The sequence below is a fragment of the Ricinus communis genome, chromosome 1, assembly GCF_019578655.1.
Source record: "Ricinus communis isolate WT05 ecotype wild-type chromosome 1, ASM1957865v1, whole genome shotgun sequence".
NCBI lineage: Eukaryota > Viridiplantae > Streptophyta > Magnoliopsida > Malpighiales > Euphorbiaceae > Ricinus > Ricinus communis.
Genome location: NC_063256.1, coordinates 24772695 through 24790088, shown reverse-complemented (window position 1 = coordinate 24790088; position 17394 = coordinate 24772695).

The window sequence follows — 17394 nt, the reverse complement described above, 5'->3', positions numbered from 1 at the left end:
AGAAATTTCGTCCCCGAAATTTTAACAACTCACCAACATTACAATGGAATAGATGCGGATACTTCTGTCTCATTTGCTCTTCTACTTCCCAAGTTGCTTCTCTTGGTGAATGATGACTCCACTTTATTTTGACCATAGGAATGTCTTTATTTCTCAATTTGTTAACCCTTCGATCAAGAATTTCTATCGGTTCTTCCACATATGTCAACTTTTCTGTGATTTCTATCTCTGGCTCTAGAATGATATGACTAGGATCTGATCTATATCGCCTCAACATAGAAACGTGAAAAACATCATGAATAGAAGACAACTCTGTAGGTAATGCTAACCTATAAGCCAATGGTCCAACTCTTTCAATAATTTCATAAGGTCCTACATACCTCGGACTCAATTTCCCTTGTTTACCAAACCTTAATATTCCTTTCCATGGTGATACCCACAAGAAAACTTTATCACCCACAATATATTCCATTTCCCTTGATGCAAATCAGCATAACTCTTTTATACATCTGTGCTACTTTCAAATTCTTTTTAACTATCTCTATTTTATCCACTTTGTTTCTTGTACCAATTCGGACCTTCAAGGCTGTCTTAAACCTTCAACATCCCATCTTGGACTTCTACATTTCCTCCCATACAAAGCTTCATAAGGAGCCATCTGATACTAGAATGAAAACTGTTGTTATCGCAAATTCCATCGTGGTATGTAATCATCCCAGTTACCCTTGAACTCAAGTGTGCAAGCCCTCATCATATCTTCTAATGTCTGAATAGTTCTTTCTGATTGCCCATCTGTTTGAGGATGAAAAGCTGTACTAAAATGAAGCTTAGTACCATATGCTTTTTGCAAACTCTCCTAGAAACGAGAAGTAAATCTGGGATCCCTATCTGATACAATAGATATAGGCACGCCATGCAATCTAACAATCTCAGAAATATACAATTCAGCAAGTTTATCAAGTGAATCTGTTTGCTTCACAGGTAAGAAATAAGCACATTTAGTAAGTTGATCAACAATTACCCAAATAGCATCATGCTTGTTAAATGTACGCGGCAATCCCATAACAAAATCCATAGTAATCTTATCCCACTTCCACACAGGTATAGATAAAGAATGAAGTTTACCTGCAGGTGCCTGGTGCTCTCCTTTCACTTGCTGACATGTCAAACACTTACTCACAAATTCTGCCACATCCTTCTTCATTGTCGGCCACCAATATAAGGCTTCAAATTTTTATACATTTTGGTACTTCCAGGATGCATTGCATAAGGTGCATAGTGCGCTTCATGCATGATTTCCTTTCTCAAATTTCCTACATCAGGTACACATACACGATTTCTATTCAATAACACACCATCATCTTTCAACACAAATTGTGTATTCTTTCCTTCTTGTACTCTACCCTTCATCCTTTGCAAATAAGAATCTTCACACTGTGCATCTTTAATTTTATCTCCAATCAAAGGCTTTACTTGTAATGTGGCTAACAGATCATCGTCATAAACATAAAACTTCACATCCATAGCTCTAAGTGCAACTAAATATTCTACATTGTAACAAATCATACTTGAAAAATTTTCCACTGACTTCCTACTTAAAGCATCAGCAACAACATTTGCTTTTCCAGGATGATAATCAATAGTGCAATCATAATCCTTCAGAAGCTCAATCCATCTTCGTTGTCTCAGATTCAACTCTTTCTGCGTAGGGATATATTTCAAACTCTTATGATCAGTAAATATCTGAAATGTCTCCCCGTATAAATAATGTCGCCATATCTTCAATGCATGTACAATAGCTGCTAATTCAAGATCATGTGTAGGATAATTCAGCTCATGAGGTCGCAATTGTCTTGAAGCATAAGCTATAACCTTCCCATGCTGCATTAAGACACATCCAAGTCCTTGCCTAGAAGCATCAGTATATACAACATAACCTCCATTTTCAGATGGCAATGCGAGTATCGGTGTAGTAGTAAGCCTTTTCTTCAACTCTTGAAAATTTTGATCACATAACCGTCCCTTTGGAATGGCACATTCTCCTTTAACAAAGCTGTGAGAGGCTTAGCAATAACTGAAAAATCTTTTACAAATCTTCTATAATAGCCAGCTAACCCAAGAAAACTTCGAACTTCAGAAACATTTCTAGGCGGTTCCCATTCAACAATTGCTTTAATCTTTGATGAATCTGGTTGCACTCCATGTTTAGAAATAATATGCCCTAAGAATGCAATTTCCTCCATCCAAAACTCGCATTTGTTGAATTTTGCGTACAACTGTTTTTCCATCAAAATCTGTAAAACAATTCTCAAGTGTTGTTCATGTTCTTCTGGGCTTCTAGAGTAAATCAGAATATCATCAATGAACACAATAACAAAGTGATCTAAATATGGCTGGAAAGTCTTGTTCATCAGTGACATAAAAGCAGCAGGAGCATTTGTTAAACCAAATGGCATCACAATAAATTCATAATGCCCATACCTTGTTACGAATCTTTGTCTTGGCAATAGATTTCTCTTCAACCCGGAGTTGCCAATAACTTTGATCTTAAATCAATTTTAGAGAATACAGTTGCACCTTTTAACTGATCAAGCAAATCATCAATTCTCGGCAATGAATATTTATTCTTCAACATTATCTGTTCAATTGCCTATAATCAATACATAATCGCATACTACCATCCTTTTTCTTCACAAACGAACTGGTGCTCCCAAGGTGAAGTACTTGGCCTGATGAAACCTTTATCAAGTAACTCTTCTAATTGCTTCTTTAATTCTTTCAATTCCAATGGAGCCATTCTGTATGGTGCAATGGAAATAGGTGTCGTGCAGGGATGATGTCAATCTCAAAATCAACCTCTCGATTTGGTGGCAAACTAGGCAAATCATCTAAGAATATGTTAGGAAATTCTCTAACCAATTTGGAATGTCTAATACCCCTGGACTGACCTTAGTAGTATCTATAAAACTAATTAGATATGCTTCACATCCATTTTTAATTAAGCTGACGCATGATCCTTCTTTGAAATCAAACAATTAGGAATTGTCTTCCTTTCACCCACCATTACTATTTTCATTTCTCCTTGTATTTCCATAGCCACTTCCTTTGTTTTACAATCAACAATAGCATGATTTCTTGACAACCAATCCATCCCCAAAATAACATCAAACTCTCTAAGATTAATAACAACCAAATCTGCATGTAGTTTGACACTATCTACTACTATAGGACATGATCTCACTATCATATTTACTGTGATAATAACCCCAGCAGGCATAGATACATATATATCATAACCTAATGCCTCTATATTAGCATGAACATGCGATGCAAAATCATATGATATGAATGAACATGTGGATCCAGGATCAATAAGAACATGTGCATCAGAATCATGAATAGAAAGTATACCAGTAAAAATTTCAGGTGCTACAAATGCCTCATTTCTAGTAGTAGCAAATACTCTAGCTTGTGCTTGTGGTTGACCAATTTGTTCTGATGATATTGCTGAAATAGTTAAACCTCCTCTGCTACCCCTTCCTCTGCCTCTACCTAAACCAACTGGAATATTTTCACCAACACTACCGACCCCTTGTATAAGATTCTCCAGCATTATTTCTTCTCATAGGACAATCTCTAGAATAATGTCCTGGCCTACGACAAGTAAAACATACTACTGGTCTAGGTCCCCAACATTCTCCAGTATGTCTCCTGTTGCACGTAGGACAAACAGGAGCAAACCCTCTACTGGCTGAAACTTGTCCTCCCTCAAGTCTGGATGAATTGTATCCACCTCTACTATAAGGTACTGTGGAGGATCTACTAGACTGACCACGAAACCCTCGTCCACGATAACTACTCCGCTGTGAATTAGAGCCTCTAAACGAAGAAATACTAATATGTCTTGGAGGATTACTATAAGCACCAATGATCTTCTTCTTTTTAGCTTCCATAGTATTCCTTTCAAATGATGTTTCTTCAGCTCTCAAAGCAGCTTCAATTGAGGCATTGTAATTATGAGGTTTCACTGCCATTTTCTCACGAATGTCAAGCCTCAAACCCATCTCAAATTTCTTCCTTTTCAGTTCTTTAGTGGCTATTTCTTCTGGTGCATACTTACATAATCTCACAAATTGAACTTCGTACTCTGCAACTGACATATCATTCTGTTTCAACTGAAGAAATTCAAGCTTCTTTCTGTCTCTATAAATTTCTGGAGTATACTTCTCAGCAAATTCTCTCAAGAAATCATTCCAAGTCAAAGTCATTGGTCGATCTTTGCTTCTTAAAACTATTTTCCACCAATCAAGTGCATCTTTTTCTATTAAAGATACTGTATATAGAAGCCTTTGTTCGGATGTGCAATTAAATCTATCCAACACCTTTTTTGTATTTCGTAACCATTCCTCAGCCTCAGCAGGATCAGTAGTACCTTGAAAAATATTAGCACCTTGTTTCCTAACTCTTTCATAATTCTTATCTATCACAGCCTTTTATTGTTGAGTCTGAGGCGTCGGTGCTTGTTGTTGAGCTGCCCGTTGCATCAGAAAATCCATAAACTGTTCCATAACATTTTGTACATTCGATTGTGCAGCATTTTCAGATTGTAACTCATGCTCATCATGTTGATCATGTTCAGATGCATTTTCATGACCATGCACAGACTCTAATGACTTATCTGGGCCAGTTGCGTGTTCTCCTTGTCTATCCATCTATATATATGAAATGCAAATATTCAGTCAAGTTCAAAGAACATATATCATATGCTTAATGATGTGCAACATGAATCTACTCCCAATGAATCTAATCCCTGCTCTGATACCACTAAAATGTAACACCCCCATCACATGCTAACCAATAAACATTAGCCAGGAAGCATACAAGCGTCGTAGAATATATACTACAGGTAGATAGGTCAATATGTAGGTTGTTAAGAATCCAGACACAAGGTTATTAACATATAAACTTATGATTATACTTAAACATCATTTAACAAGTATTACAAACATCTTCTTATGCCTTATAAGGCATACTTCCATATATATCACATAACTGCATACAAAAATGCATCAGGAGGAGACTTCACAAAACTGGCCCAACTTGAGAGAACTGCTAAAAGCTAGACTTCGCATACAACCAACGGATGCACTACTATTTACAACCTAAAAAGAAAAATTTTGGAGAGGGGTGAGCCACCAGCTCAGTAAATAAATAATCAACATAATCTATATCACATACACTTAATACAATTTCCATCCAATCACATAACTTTCCATGATATTCATAGTTTAGGTATAAAGTCATACCATTCTACTCAATTCATTACAACCATCATAGAAGAAATACAATTCAACAATTATGGTTAGTTCTCACGGCTTGTGGATCCCCCTTTAATGTGCTGCTCCGCCTCATCCTCACATATCACACACGTAAGCTGCTCCGCCTCATCTCACATTATACACTTTTATAGCCTCTCTAGGCTTTAGCCTCCCAAGGCTTTATATATATATTTTTTTTTCACAGGGGAATCCACCATTCACATGCACATATGCACTTAACATCACAATTCAATCATTTCACTTATATCATATTTCAGCAATAACAATTGTTCCACTCAACACCAATCATTTCCATCTCAGTCATTCAAACATAAACAATATTAAGCAAACGCAACCATTTGCGGAACATTTGATTAAATATATGAACATAGCAAATATTAACTATTTACTTACTCAAAATATACTTATTTCTTTAGCATATAAGAACTTCCTTTCTCCACAACTTCCTTTCCAGGCCTTTGAGTACCTGTCAACACATTCATCAATTCACATTTCATGCATATTACAAATATTCATGTAAATGCGAGTTCTAATGCATTACAAGATCATCTCCTCTCTAATTCATAGGTCTAACTCTTCCTCTAAGACTTTCAATTACTGTTTTAATATCCTATAAACATTTCCCATCTAGTTAAATACCAATTTAACTCATATTAACACAATAAATTGCATAAAACTAATCTCCAACATTTCTGTTTTCCAGACAGAATTTAGTACCAAGGTATATTTATTGCTGGGCAAAATTGGCTTAATACAAAAATCTCATATTAAATAGACATATCCATTTATGCGTCTAGTTTCATCTCCAAGAAGAATTACTCAATTCCGACTTCTATAGATTTAATTATTTTCAAATTACTGAGCAAGGGTCATACAGCTAGTTGTACCCGAGCAGCAATCTGTTTGCTCAATTTAAGCAACCAAAACGGCAAAAATAGCAAAATCACAAAACTACAAAGTTATAGAGGACTCTTTAAAATTTCCATAGACACCAATTAAGCTTAATTTGGACTTATATAACCCATGTTATGCCTAAAATACAGAACATTAAGGTTGCTGGAATTTTGACAGTTTTCTATCTTAACATACTTAAACTTAAATCAAGCTTAATCTTTATGCAATTATTCAATACTCTACTAATTCATGATAATCAGACCTTTAATTAATCAATGAGAGCATCAAATGAAGTTTTTCCAATTTGTAATCAAGAACCCTAATGACAAATTAATAACACTCAAGTAACAACTTACCAATTTCAGCTTTTGGGTTGCTAATATGCTTAAATCCTTTAGCTTTAGCTTGGCTCCTTCAATAGTTGGCAAAATCCTATCTTAATCTTAAGTTTTTCTAGGTATTCCACTCCTCTCTCTTATTCCAAATTTTATGTTTTTGGCCATGTACGAATTTTAGAGAAATGAAGAGGTAAAATGAGCTTGCTCATGGTTCCAATTTCCAATATTCCTCTCTTAATGCCATCACCTACTAAACTATTTTTATCACCCTAAATTAATTCTTACTAACCATATATAGGTACTAACTTTTAATTGTATCTTTTAAGTCCAATCTATTTAACCAACCTTCAACTGTTGGTTCAATTAAGTCTTAAGGCTTAATACACATAACCCAAGTACTTAATCAACTTATCTAAATTAATAATCTAATATCATGCTTCTTATTCTCTACTTATAATTAATATATATTTGTTCTCATAAAATAAAAATATCATTGATATACCATCATATGCCCAATAATTAAATGTAAATGCACATAACATGGATGATGAGAAAATGCAGGCGTTACATACACGGTTCTTGAGAGTCACACGGCTTATCACACAGCTCATGTACATCAACACGGCCAGTGTCAAAATCGTGTTGATTATAAGGCATTCCAGCACACGGTCTGATTGGGAGCACAGCCTGGACACGGCCCATGTCGTGCACACGGGCGTGTCGGATGCAACGATTATAAAATGGCGAGAATTACATGAGTGTTTTAGAGCAAAAATCCTTATAACTCTTCCACTTTTTCGGGTATTCTCTACGAATTTTCAATCTTTGTATAATTTTTTCGTGTTTTGCCATCAACCAAGTAAGTTTTCTTCTTTATTTCCTAATTTCTTTTCATTTTAATTTTTAATTTTTATTTACTTATTTATTATTATTATTTTTATTTTGTTTATCTGCTTATTTATCTGATATTATTCTCCTTAATTTTTTTTTAACTTTTTCTGCTTATTTATTTAATATTCTTTTTATTTTTTTTCCTATTTTTATTTATTTATTTATTTTATTTTATTTTTATTGTATTTTTTATTTTTAATTTTTAATTTCTGTTGATTGTTTGAGGTATAGTTTAGTTATTTAATTCTCATTATATAATTTTGCCTTTTCTTTTAATCTGTCTTACACTGCTAAATTGTGGAAGTTTATGACTATTACTTATTAGTGTGTTGGAATACCATTAGCCATTACCTATTTGCAGGAATTAAAGGTTTGAGACATTAGAAAATGCCTCACATTTTATGTTAGAAATTTTAAGTCGTTATATGCTATCAAAATGTTGGCTATATCTTTATGCTGTTTAATTATTTATCTGCTATGTATGCGTTATTTTTTGTGCTTCTGTTACTGACTAATACCTTTTCAGGTACAATGTTAGAACGCACCAGACAGTAGCCTCCACGACAGGCACACTACAAGAGATGTCACACATATACAGACGCCTCTCCTTCAGCGTGGTCCGGCACCACCCGCACAGCCTGACCAGCCCGGCCGGACCTTAGAGACCCTTAGCACTACCAGCCTCCGCATGACACTGACTGCTTACTTTTCATTCTGCAAACCACGAGCGGCGCTTCCAAACCTTCGATGGAAGCAAGTCGGGGCTGGACGGTGTATTGACTTTACCGCACTAGAGTGGGTAAGACTAGCCACGGAGGTCAGAGAACTTTTTGAGACCCTACCATATGCTCGATTCTTCGACATCATCGAGCCCATCTACCGGGAGCTCACTATAGAGTTCTGCAGCACCTTCTTTCTACAACAGCAAATCATTGATTGGCATCAACCGGATGCCATTTCTTTCAGGCTAGGGGGCAGACAGTTCTCGATGACAATGCCTCAGTTTGGCATGCACCTGGGGCTATGGACTCAATAGGTGATCATGGAGAGGCCTACCAGGGGTGCATATACACTCACCCTATCCCTTATGAAGGGATATGGGATGAGATTATGACTAGACTAGAGCATTACTACTCGAGCCGCTCGAAGGCATCCAACATTCCAGATCAGCTCCGATATCTGCATACACTTCTGTTCTACACCATTACAGTTAGAGGGGAGAGCTTTGGGGTGGTGACGCAGACTGATGTCTTTTTCCTCTAGGCACTACACCAGTGCAGGAAGCTGGATATGGGCTACCTCCTAGCTAGTCAGATCAGGACCTTCGTGAGGCAATCCAAGAAGATTCATCTCTGTTTTGGCCCCTACATCACACGTTTGGCTAGGAGGTTGGATGTTCTGGATGATTATTTGAGTGAGCTGACTCAGATAGGAGATATGTTACCAGTGGGAGTCCACCAGATAAATAACATGCGGATGGTGACAACTTCCTAGGGTCCCCACAGCGTTGAGTATAGATTAGTCAATCGGATCCTACGGGAGCTTAGGGAGGCTATACTACGACCTCGAGATGTACCTGACCCGGTAAATGCTTTCTCCTCCTATCCTAGTGCTACATCTTCATACATTGCCAGCACTTCCAGTGCTCAGATAGGTGCTCTTGCAGATTGCTTAGACAAGCTTTCAGACCTTCAGTAGGAGTACTTCACTGAGTTCAGGCAGTTCCAGAGGAGACCAGAGCACAGCTCTAGGGCTTTAACGACATACTGCAGTAACTCTTAGAGGGCCTTGAGAGACAGGTTACACAGTCAGATTAGATGCCAGCTCAACTCTAGTGGATAGCTGATTCTGGTAGGGATGATGAAGTGCAGCGATTCTTTGATGAACTGGGTGATATTGAGCTGGACCTCAGCGATTGTTTCCTAGATGCGACCCACCCTCCACCAGTTTCAGCTGCCACTCAAGACCCCCCACCGCCTATTAGCACAACCCTCGCTGAGGACGCACTGATTTTCACTCCACTACCCTCGGTAGATGATTAGGGCAGTCTTTCTTAGAATTTATTTTATTTTCTATTTTTCTTTACTTTATTTTTCAAACATTAGTTATTATTGATTCTGCTTTCCTTATTTGTACCCCCATGTGGGGTACCCACTTTGTTTTACATTGAGGATAATGTGTTCTTCAAGTATGGGGTGGGTAAACCATATATTCCTCTTTCTATGTTGTGATGTTCTTTTAGCTGTATCTGAAATTGCTATCATTGATTATGTATATTGTTAGGATATTAGGATACTATGTCTTTATGCACTTAGGTATGCTATTTTTGAGCTGATTGACAATTTGATTTATAGAATTTCAGTTACTTTTCTTTGTTGTTCATTTTCCTCAGAAAACAATTAATGGTGTTTAATACATCAACTCTACCGGGTTAAACCGGTGTTACTTAATTGTTTCTCGAGTTGTCGAATTTTAACTTAGAAGGTTAATTATATTATATACATGTGTTTCTTAAGTGATAATTCAAATTAATGATATTGAGAACCAATTGCAACTAATGCCACACTTCAAATGTGAGATTGTGAGCCAGTTGAGCATTCATTATACATATGCTTTTTATATTTCTTGTTTGAGTGTGCATTGTACTTGGCTTTGCTTCTAGGACTTTCCCTGTAATGCTTGTTGAGTTTACATGAATTTGTGAATATCATGAGATGATTTGAACAACTTAGGATTCACTACACTTGGCCAAAAGCCTACGCTTTGTGTTTCCATTAGTTAGCCATGGTTGAGCCTTTACCCTTTCCTTCATTTTACACCATTTCACACTATACATCTTAGCCTTTTCATTTTATCTTTCCTTTACCTTTATGTTGGAATTTTTGTGATTTACACTCTCTTATTTAGGATTAAAATGCCATTTGCTATGTTGGTGAATTCATTAAATCCTTTTGATATTTTAGATGCTCCCTTCAATCCAAACTGTATTTTGGCTCTTTAATTTATTCAATTATATGCAACGGTTCTCTTATAAGCTGCTAGTCTAGTTTTCGTTTTAAAAAAAGAAAGACAAAAAAATTCCTTATTTCTTTATCTCTTTATCGGATTGATAGTATTTTCGAGCGTTATTCTACAAATTGAGGATTTTAATGAATATGTTTTGTATTTGTGGGCATTTAAATCCTTTGAGCATACATTATTGTTTATTGTAAGAATTTCCAGCATTTTCACACTTCTTTCCTAAATCTCCATACCTTTACCTTAGCCCCATTACAATCTTGGTAAAGACCCTTTAATTTTGATATTTATTTATTCACAGTAGCGAAGATAGGATTTATGAGCAAGCTTATGGTACGCGGGTTTTCTATATTTGCTTTGAGGGATTTGTTTCTCACCTTATACACACTTTGAATAACTCGAGTGATCCCTGTGAGGCATTAGTTCTTGATGGCTGTTATTAAGTTGTTTAAATTATTCATGCATTAACATTATCTCCATTCTCTACTAATAATTTACAACTTGACTTACGATTGAGTTTCTTTTGAGATGTGTTGAATGCTATTTGTTATGGTCTAGGGGCATGAACTTTGATGAATTTCTGACTGCGGTTTTGTGAGGATGATAATTGGTTGAGGACAAGCAAAAGCTTAAGTGTGGGGGTGATTTGATATGCATAGTTTTACACATATTTGCTTGCATATTATTGTGTATTTTCTTAGCATTTATTGTGTTTTTATTCAAAGATCACCCATGTTTTGTATCCTTTCATGTTCTAGGAGATTTTATAGGTCCATCATCAGTGCTTGAGCAATTGTAGATCAATTTCAAGCAAAAATAGACGGAATCAGAAGCATTTGACCTTGGGTTGACTTTTGGGAAGTCAACACGGCTCATTTTGGAGCCTGTGCAAAAATTCCAGGCCGTGTAGCTTAAGCACTTTGAAGCAGCACATTTTTCGAGGGTACCACGCCCCATAGCACGGCCATGTTGGCTAACACGGGCAAGAAGAGCACGACCTTGCTCGATTTAGCTCATTCTATCATTTGGAGACCAACACGGGCTGGACACAGGCTGGAACACGCTTGTATTTGTGCAATGTATAAAAGGAATGAGCCGAAAAGAAAACAGGAGAGTTCTGGATCAGTGATTTTAACTCTTCATCTTCCTTTGTAATTTTGCTAGACGTGTTTCAAGCATTTTAGGGCGGCTTCCAAGAGACTGATTCCACCTTAGAACATCAGATTCGTGATTCTAGGGTTTAGATTGAAGATTAAAGAGGAGTTTTAAAGCAAATCAAGTGGCAATTCTGGAGGTCAACTGCAGTGTAGTTTAAGACTTGGAGCTATTCATCCAATTCTAGGAAATGGTGTATATGTTTCAAGTTCTTTATTCTTGCATTGTAATTGAATTCCTATTTGTTTTAGACATGAACATGTGTAGCTAGATTGGTTGGACCCATTGGAGTTCCTTGCTATGTTGGCTTTGTATTGAATTTTTAAGACTGTTTGAGTTTTCTTTCTTGTATTCTTTTTGCAATTAATAATATAAATCTAGTTTTATTGATTACTATTCATAGAATTCTTTTAGCAATTGAGAAATTCTAATTGAGTTTCGAAATTTAACTGCAAGAACAGGTTAATTTTCACTTAGAGGTAACATTAATGAATTTGCCGGATTAAGAATTAACAAAGCTTAATAGAGGCAGGTTAAAGGTTAAGGCTAACTTAATAATTAATCGTTAGGAAGAGATTCCAACTTTAGGTTCTTAGTTTAGAAATTTGGTTGTCTCGAGAGGGAAATCGAATTCAGTTTAGAATCCATCCACGAGTAGTATAATCGGACTCATTAATCTATTATCCTTTGTTTGAATGCCAACTAGTCTAGGTCCTCTTTGGGTTTGCTTTGTTGTCTTGATTATTCTCTTTGCTCATTTATTCTTGCATTACACTTAGAATTTAGTTTTTAGTCATTAGTAAATCTAGAAACCTCTATTATTAATTTTAGGCTAGATAATAAGGAACGAAGTAGTAATTCTAGGATTTCACTTCTCCGAGGGATATGATATTCTTAGTACTTCCCGTTATACTGGGCTGTATTGATAGGTTCATTGCCTTAGTTGTAGTTGCATAAGCATCGCATCAAACTTCCTCCGGTAATCAAATTTTCACAGCCTAGAGAGTTGTACTCGAACAGGGCAAATTCCAGAAATAACCTTTTACTACCTATCTCTGATTAATACTAGTGCACACGCGGTCCTGATGCAACCTATCAGGTGGCATGTTCTACTGCCGCCTCATCCCAAAATTACAATCATAGCATCAATAATAATTATAAACAGTATAAATCGTAAGTAAACATAAATTATTCAATAACAAATTAAGAATTAAAGTTGAATAGCCTCGAGTGTAGAAACATGCAATTTATGTGTAATAATAATAATAAAATAAAAATAAATATGATAGCAAAATAATGATAATAATAATATTAATAATATCGATAATAACGAAAATAAATTTACGAATAATAATGCTAATAATACCCATAATAATTATTAGTCAAATAAAATTACTAATAATAACAATAATAATAATCATAACAATTATTAATCAATTAACGTAGCATCTAATTTAAATATGACAAAAGTACAATTGATTATATGACTTTAACCTGATTACTGGTGCTCTGCGATGCTGCTCCTATGCTTGGTGTATTGGGTGAAACAGATTATCTATTCATGAAAATACTCAGTTACTAAGATATTCTTAATTTTTCCAAGATCTAGACTCCTAGATTAGACTGCCCAAGAAAATCAGACTTGGAAATTCTACCAAAAATTCGGCAAAACCTCATCTAAAATATGCATGTTTACTCTCGTATAATGGGTCCAAAAACTGCTAGAAACACTTCAAATATTTCACAATTAATTAACCGGAGTCGGGCCACCAAAACCGCATTATTTTTTCCGACTCCACAACACACCACATATCACAATTAATTTCAGACAGTCCGTCATTAATATTTATTTCACAACCAACTCACATAAATATTGTCTAGTATTTGAACTAATCAAACACAATCACATCTACCATAAAATAGAACAATGATTAATTATACCAATTAGTTTATAATATTTATATTTAAGTCATAATTAATTAAATCTAATTAAGTTAAATTATTTATAATTGATAATTAATAGCAACAATATTTTTTAAAATTATAAAATAATTTTTAAGATCCACAAAAAATTATACCAAGCCAAAAATCTGAAATTATGTGCGTCCAGAAAACACCGAGGTCCGAATGCCAGTACTGCCAACGGTGTCAGATTTCGAATCCGGAAGCATCTATGTGAAGCTTGAGTTGCGGGGAGTTCGAAAATGCAAAAGCTTTTGCTAGAAACTCACTGGAAGCCACCAGATAAAGGCCGAAAATTTATGCTCCAATGAGGCTATACACTACTGCTAGTAGAGGAAAAACGATCTGGGGGGCTCTGCCTTGATGTTGTCGATGGATAGGCGATAGGTGGATGGCAGGTGGCTGGTCTAGCATCAGCAAGAAGGGAGGAGACTTCCCTTCCTCTTAAACGTCGACGATAGCAAGGAAGGAGGAGAAGATGGCTTCCCGGTGAGGGAGGGGAAAGGAGGAGAAGCGACAGTGGCAAGAAGAGGCGGTAGGCATGAAAATGGGAGGCGAGGGGGGGGGGGGAAGAGAAAGGAAGAAGAAGAAGAAGAAGAAGAAGAAGAAGAAGGAGAGGAAGGGGGGAAAAGAAGAAAAAAAGAATTTCCTTTTTTTAATTATTTATTTATTTATTATTATTTTATTTAAGTTTTTTAGGGTATTACACCAGCAAGGAGTTCTGATGATATTAGGAGTTTAAGCAATGAAAGGAATCCTAATTCAACTAAGAGTCCTAGTCCGATTCAATTTACAAGTCAATAAGCTTATCCAAGACATTTGGGCTAAGGACACATCAAGGCTTGAAGAATTTCATTAATCTAATTCAGTTTATTGGGCTTGAATGAATCTAATTGGGCTTAAAAATACCAAAGAAGCTGAATTGGAGCATATGAAGACTTTGGGCCTAACTTGGCTTATGTTATGAGACCCATCTATATGACTTATATAAATTAGGATTTTATGGCTTATTTTGGACGGCCACATATGTATCTTAGCCTAATTAGGACTTTGTTTAAGTTATCTCTTTTAGTTAGAAAGATTATCTTTATCCTAGATCAGATGTAAATCCTTATTAGTTAAGATTTAGGGTTTTCTAAGGCCTATATAAGGCTAGTACGAATTTTGATGTAATGAATTAAAAAGTTGAAGTTAAAATTTGAATGATAATTGGTATTTTACCTTAAAGCTATTTGCTTTGTCTTTATGTTTTTATGCAGAATGCATGCTTAAGAAACATTCAATTAGATTGATCATCTTATTGTGGAGCGTTTCGAAATTGGGATTTAGGAACAAGTTTTCTAAATTCTAATTCTTGATCATCTTTCTAAGTAATATATTTTCTAACCTTTCTTAGGGGTTGAACCAAATTGGTTCTTGAGGTTTTCATGTTATGATGTTAGGAGTCCGCAATTCAAAAGGGTTTCTCAAGCTTATTCACTAAGGTTCCATATCATTTGGTATTAGAGCTTTGACTGATGTTATTAGTTCTTTGTTTAAGTCAATTTTTAAAGTTCTAAAATTTAAAATAAAATCAATTTGGTATTTTAATTTTGTCCATTTTGTTATTCATTCATTAAGATTAGTTATTCTCCATTACATATTGTTCTTACATGTTTTATTGTGCTTAGGCTTAATCTTGTTCATTAAGTCTAGTTTTATCTTCTACTTGTCATATCGTTTTAATTCTGTTTTGTTATGAGTGTTAAACATATGAGTTGTGTGTGTGAGAATGCATGATGGGTACCATAATAGGTATTCATTCATTAAGGATGGAAGAAAGACTATTACTTGCACCACTTTCAGTAAAAGAAGTGTATGAAGACCAATGCAAAATGGAAAGAATGAGAGTAGATGCCGAAAAGAAAGAGATGGAAAATAAAAAGAGTGCTTTAGAAGATTGATGATGTAGAGGAGTTACAACATTTTACCAAAGTCAATGAAGATTCTGGAAACATGATTAATGAAGATGGTGAAAACGACAGTGATTTGCAAGTTCTGAACGAAACCCAAGGTTGTTAAAGATGAAGCAAAAGTTGAGTTGGTGAAGAATGAAGATATTTTGCTTGATGCCATTGAGTCGGTTGAACATGTTGAGTTCATTAGCATTGAAAGTATTCTTTGTCCTAAAGTTCCTCTAACAATTTTTGTGAAAGATTCACAGGTTGATAATGAGCTAGTATTGTTCTTAGAGATTATATGTTTGCTTCCTTTACAATATTTTAGTAAGATTCAAGGATGAATCTTTTCAAAGAAAGGGAGAATGGTATGAACCAAACTAGTACAATATATCCTACTCTAACAATTTTTGGAATTTTAATGTTAATGAGTTGGGGGTCCGTAATTCAAAAAAGGATCTTAAGCTTATTCATGGAGGTTCGATATCGAATCCTTTGGAGGAAAGAGGGAACAACAAGAATCAAGGCACGTCCAAATATTCTGATTCAAGATTTCTCCATTGGGATCTCCATCATTCCTTATTTGATGCAACCAAGGATGCATCTAAGTCAACTAGCATGGATCCACTAGCCTATGAAGGACCAATGACATGAGCAAGGAGTAAAAAGTTCAAGCAAGCCTTAAATTCTTACTTGGAGCATGTTTTGAAGATGGCTAATGATGGTGCTTTTAATGAAGATAACAACGCCTTGAAGATAGTGACATTAATTGCTATTAATGAAGCTTAAACTTGCATTGGGCCGCACATTAGGGTTTCTAGAAGCATTGGGCCGCACATTAGGGTTTCTAGAAGCATTGGGCCGCACCCTAAGCATTGGGCTGCACATTAGGGTTTCTAGAAGCATTGCAGGTCTCACCTAACCCTAGGGCAGCCACCACTTATGCTTAGAAAAGGAGGCAACCGCACATTAGAAGTCTTTTAGGGTTTGATTCTTTATTGCTTATCTCTTAGTCCTTTTTTTAGGGTTAAAATCATTTCAAGACTCTATAAATAGAGCTATGTATTTCAGCTAAAACACATAAGATCAATATACATTTCTGAATGAAGTTTTATTTGAGTTGTTAACTCTTATTCCTTAAGGTGTTCCTTATTGAATTTCTTGAGATTAAATTAACTTGTTTGATTTAGTTTCACATCTACATGTTTGATCAATCAATTAACTTTTTATTAGTTTCTTGAGTTGTTTGAACATTCTTCATCTATTTATAACTAAAGGGCTTAGTAGTTCTATTGCTAAGTTTGTTAGTTCCATAATCAATTGCAAACTTTCAAGTTAGATCTTGGGGCGACAAATTCGAACTTATTGGTAAGGGTGCTTCCTCTTAAATAGGGAGAGCGTTTATCAGTTTGATTTTCTCACCATTACTTATCTTGGTGTTTGAGCGTATTGATTCGAGTTCGTATCATTTGGTATCGGAGCCAAACTTGTTAGTTGGTTCTTTTTTTTCAATTAAAGAGTCATCTTCTATTTCATCTCAATTTCACATTGCATCATTATAAAAAAAAAGAAAGTATACTATTTTCATTCTTGCATACCAAGGCGATTTCCAAAAAAAAAAAAAAAGGGAAGGAACGGAAAACTAACCCTAACCATTTTTGTTGGGTAGTTCTCGAAGAATTGACTCTTGATTGATTCATTCGCAATTCCTTTTAATTAATTGGAGTCACATTCTTCATTCTTATAATTCTGATTTGGGTAATTTTGTTTGTTTTCTCTTAAAAAGCTTTTCTTTTAGGTTAATTGAGTCTTGTTCGATTAGTTGTAAGCTTGTTTTGTTCACACGCTTATAATTCATTT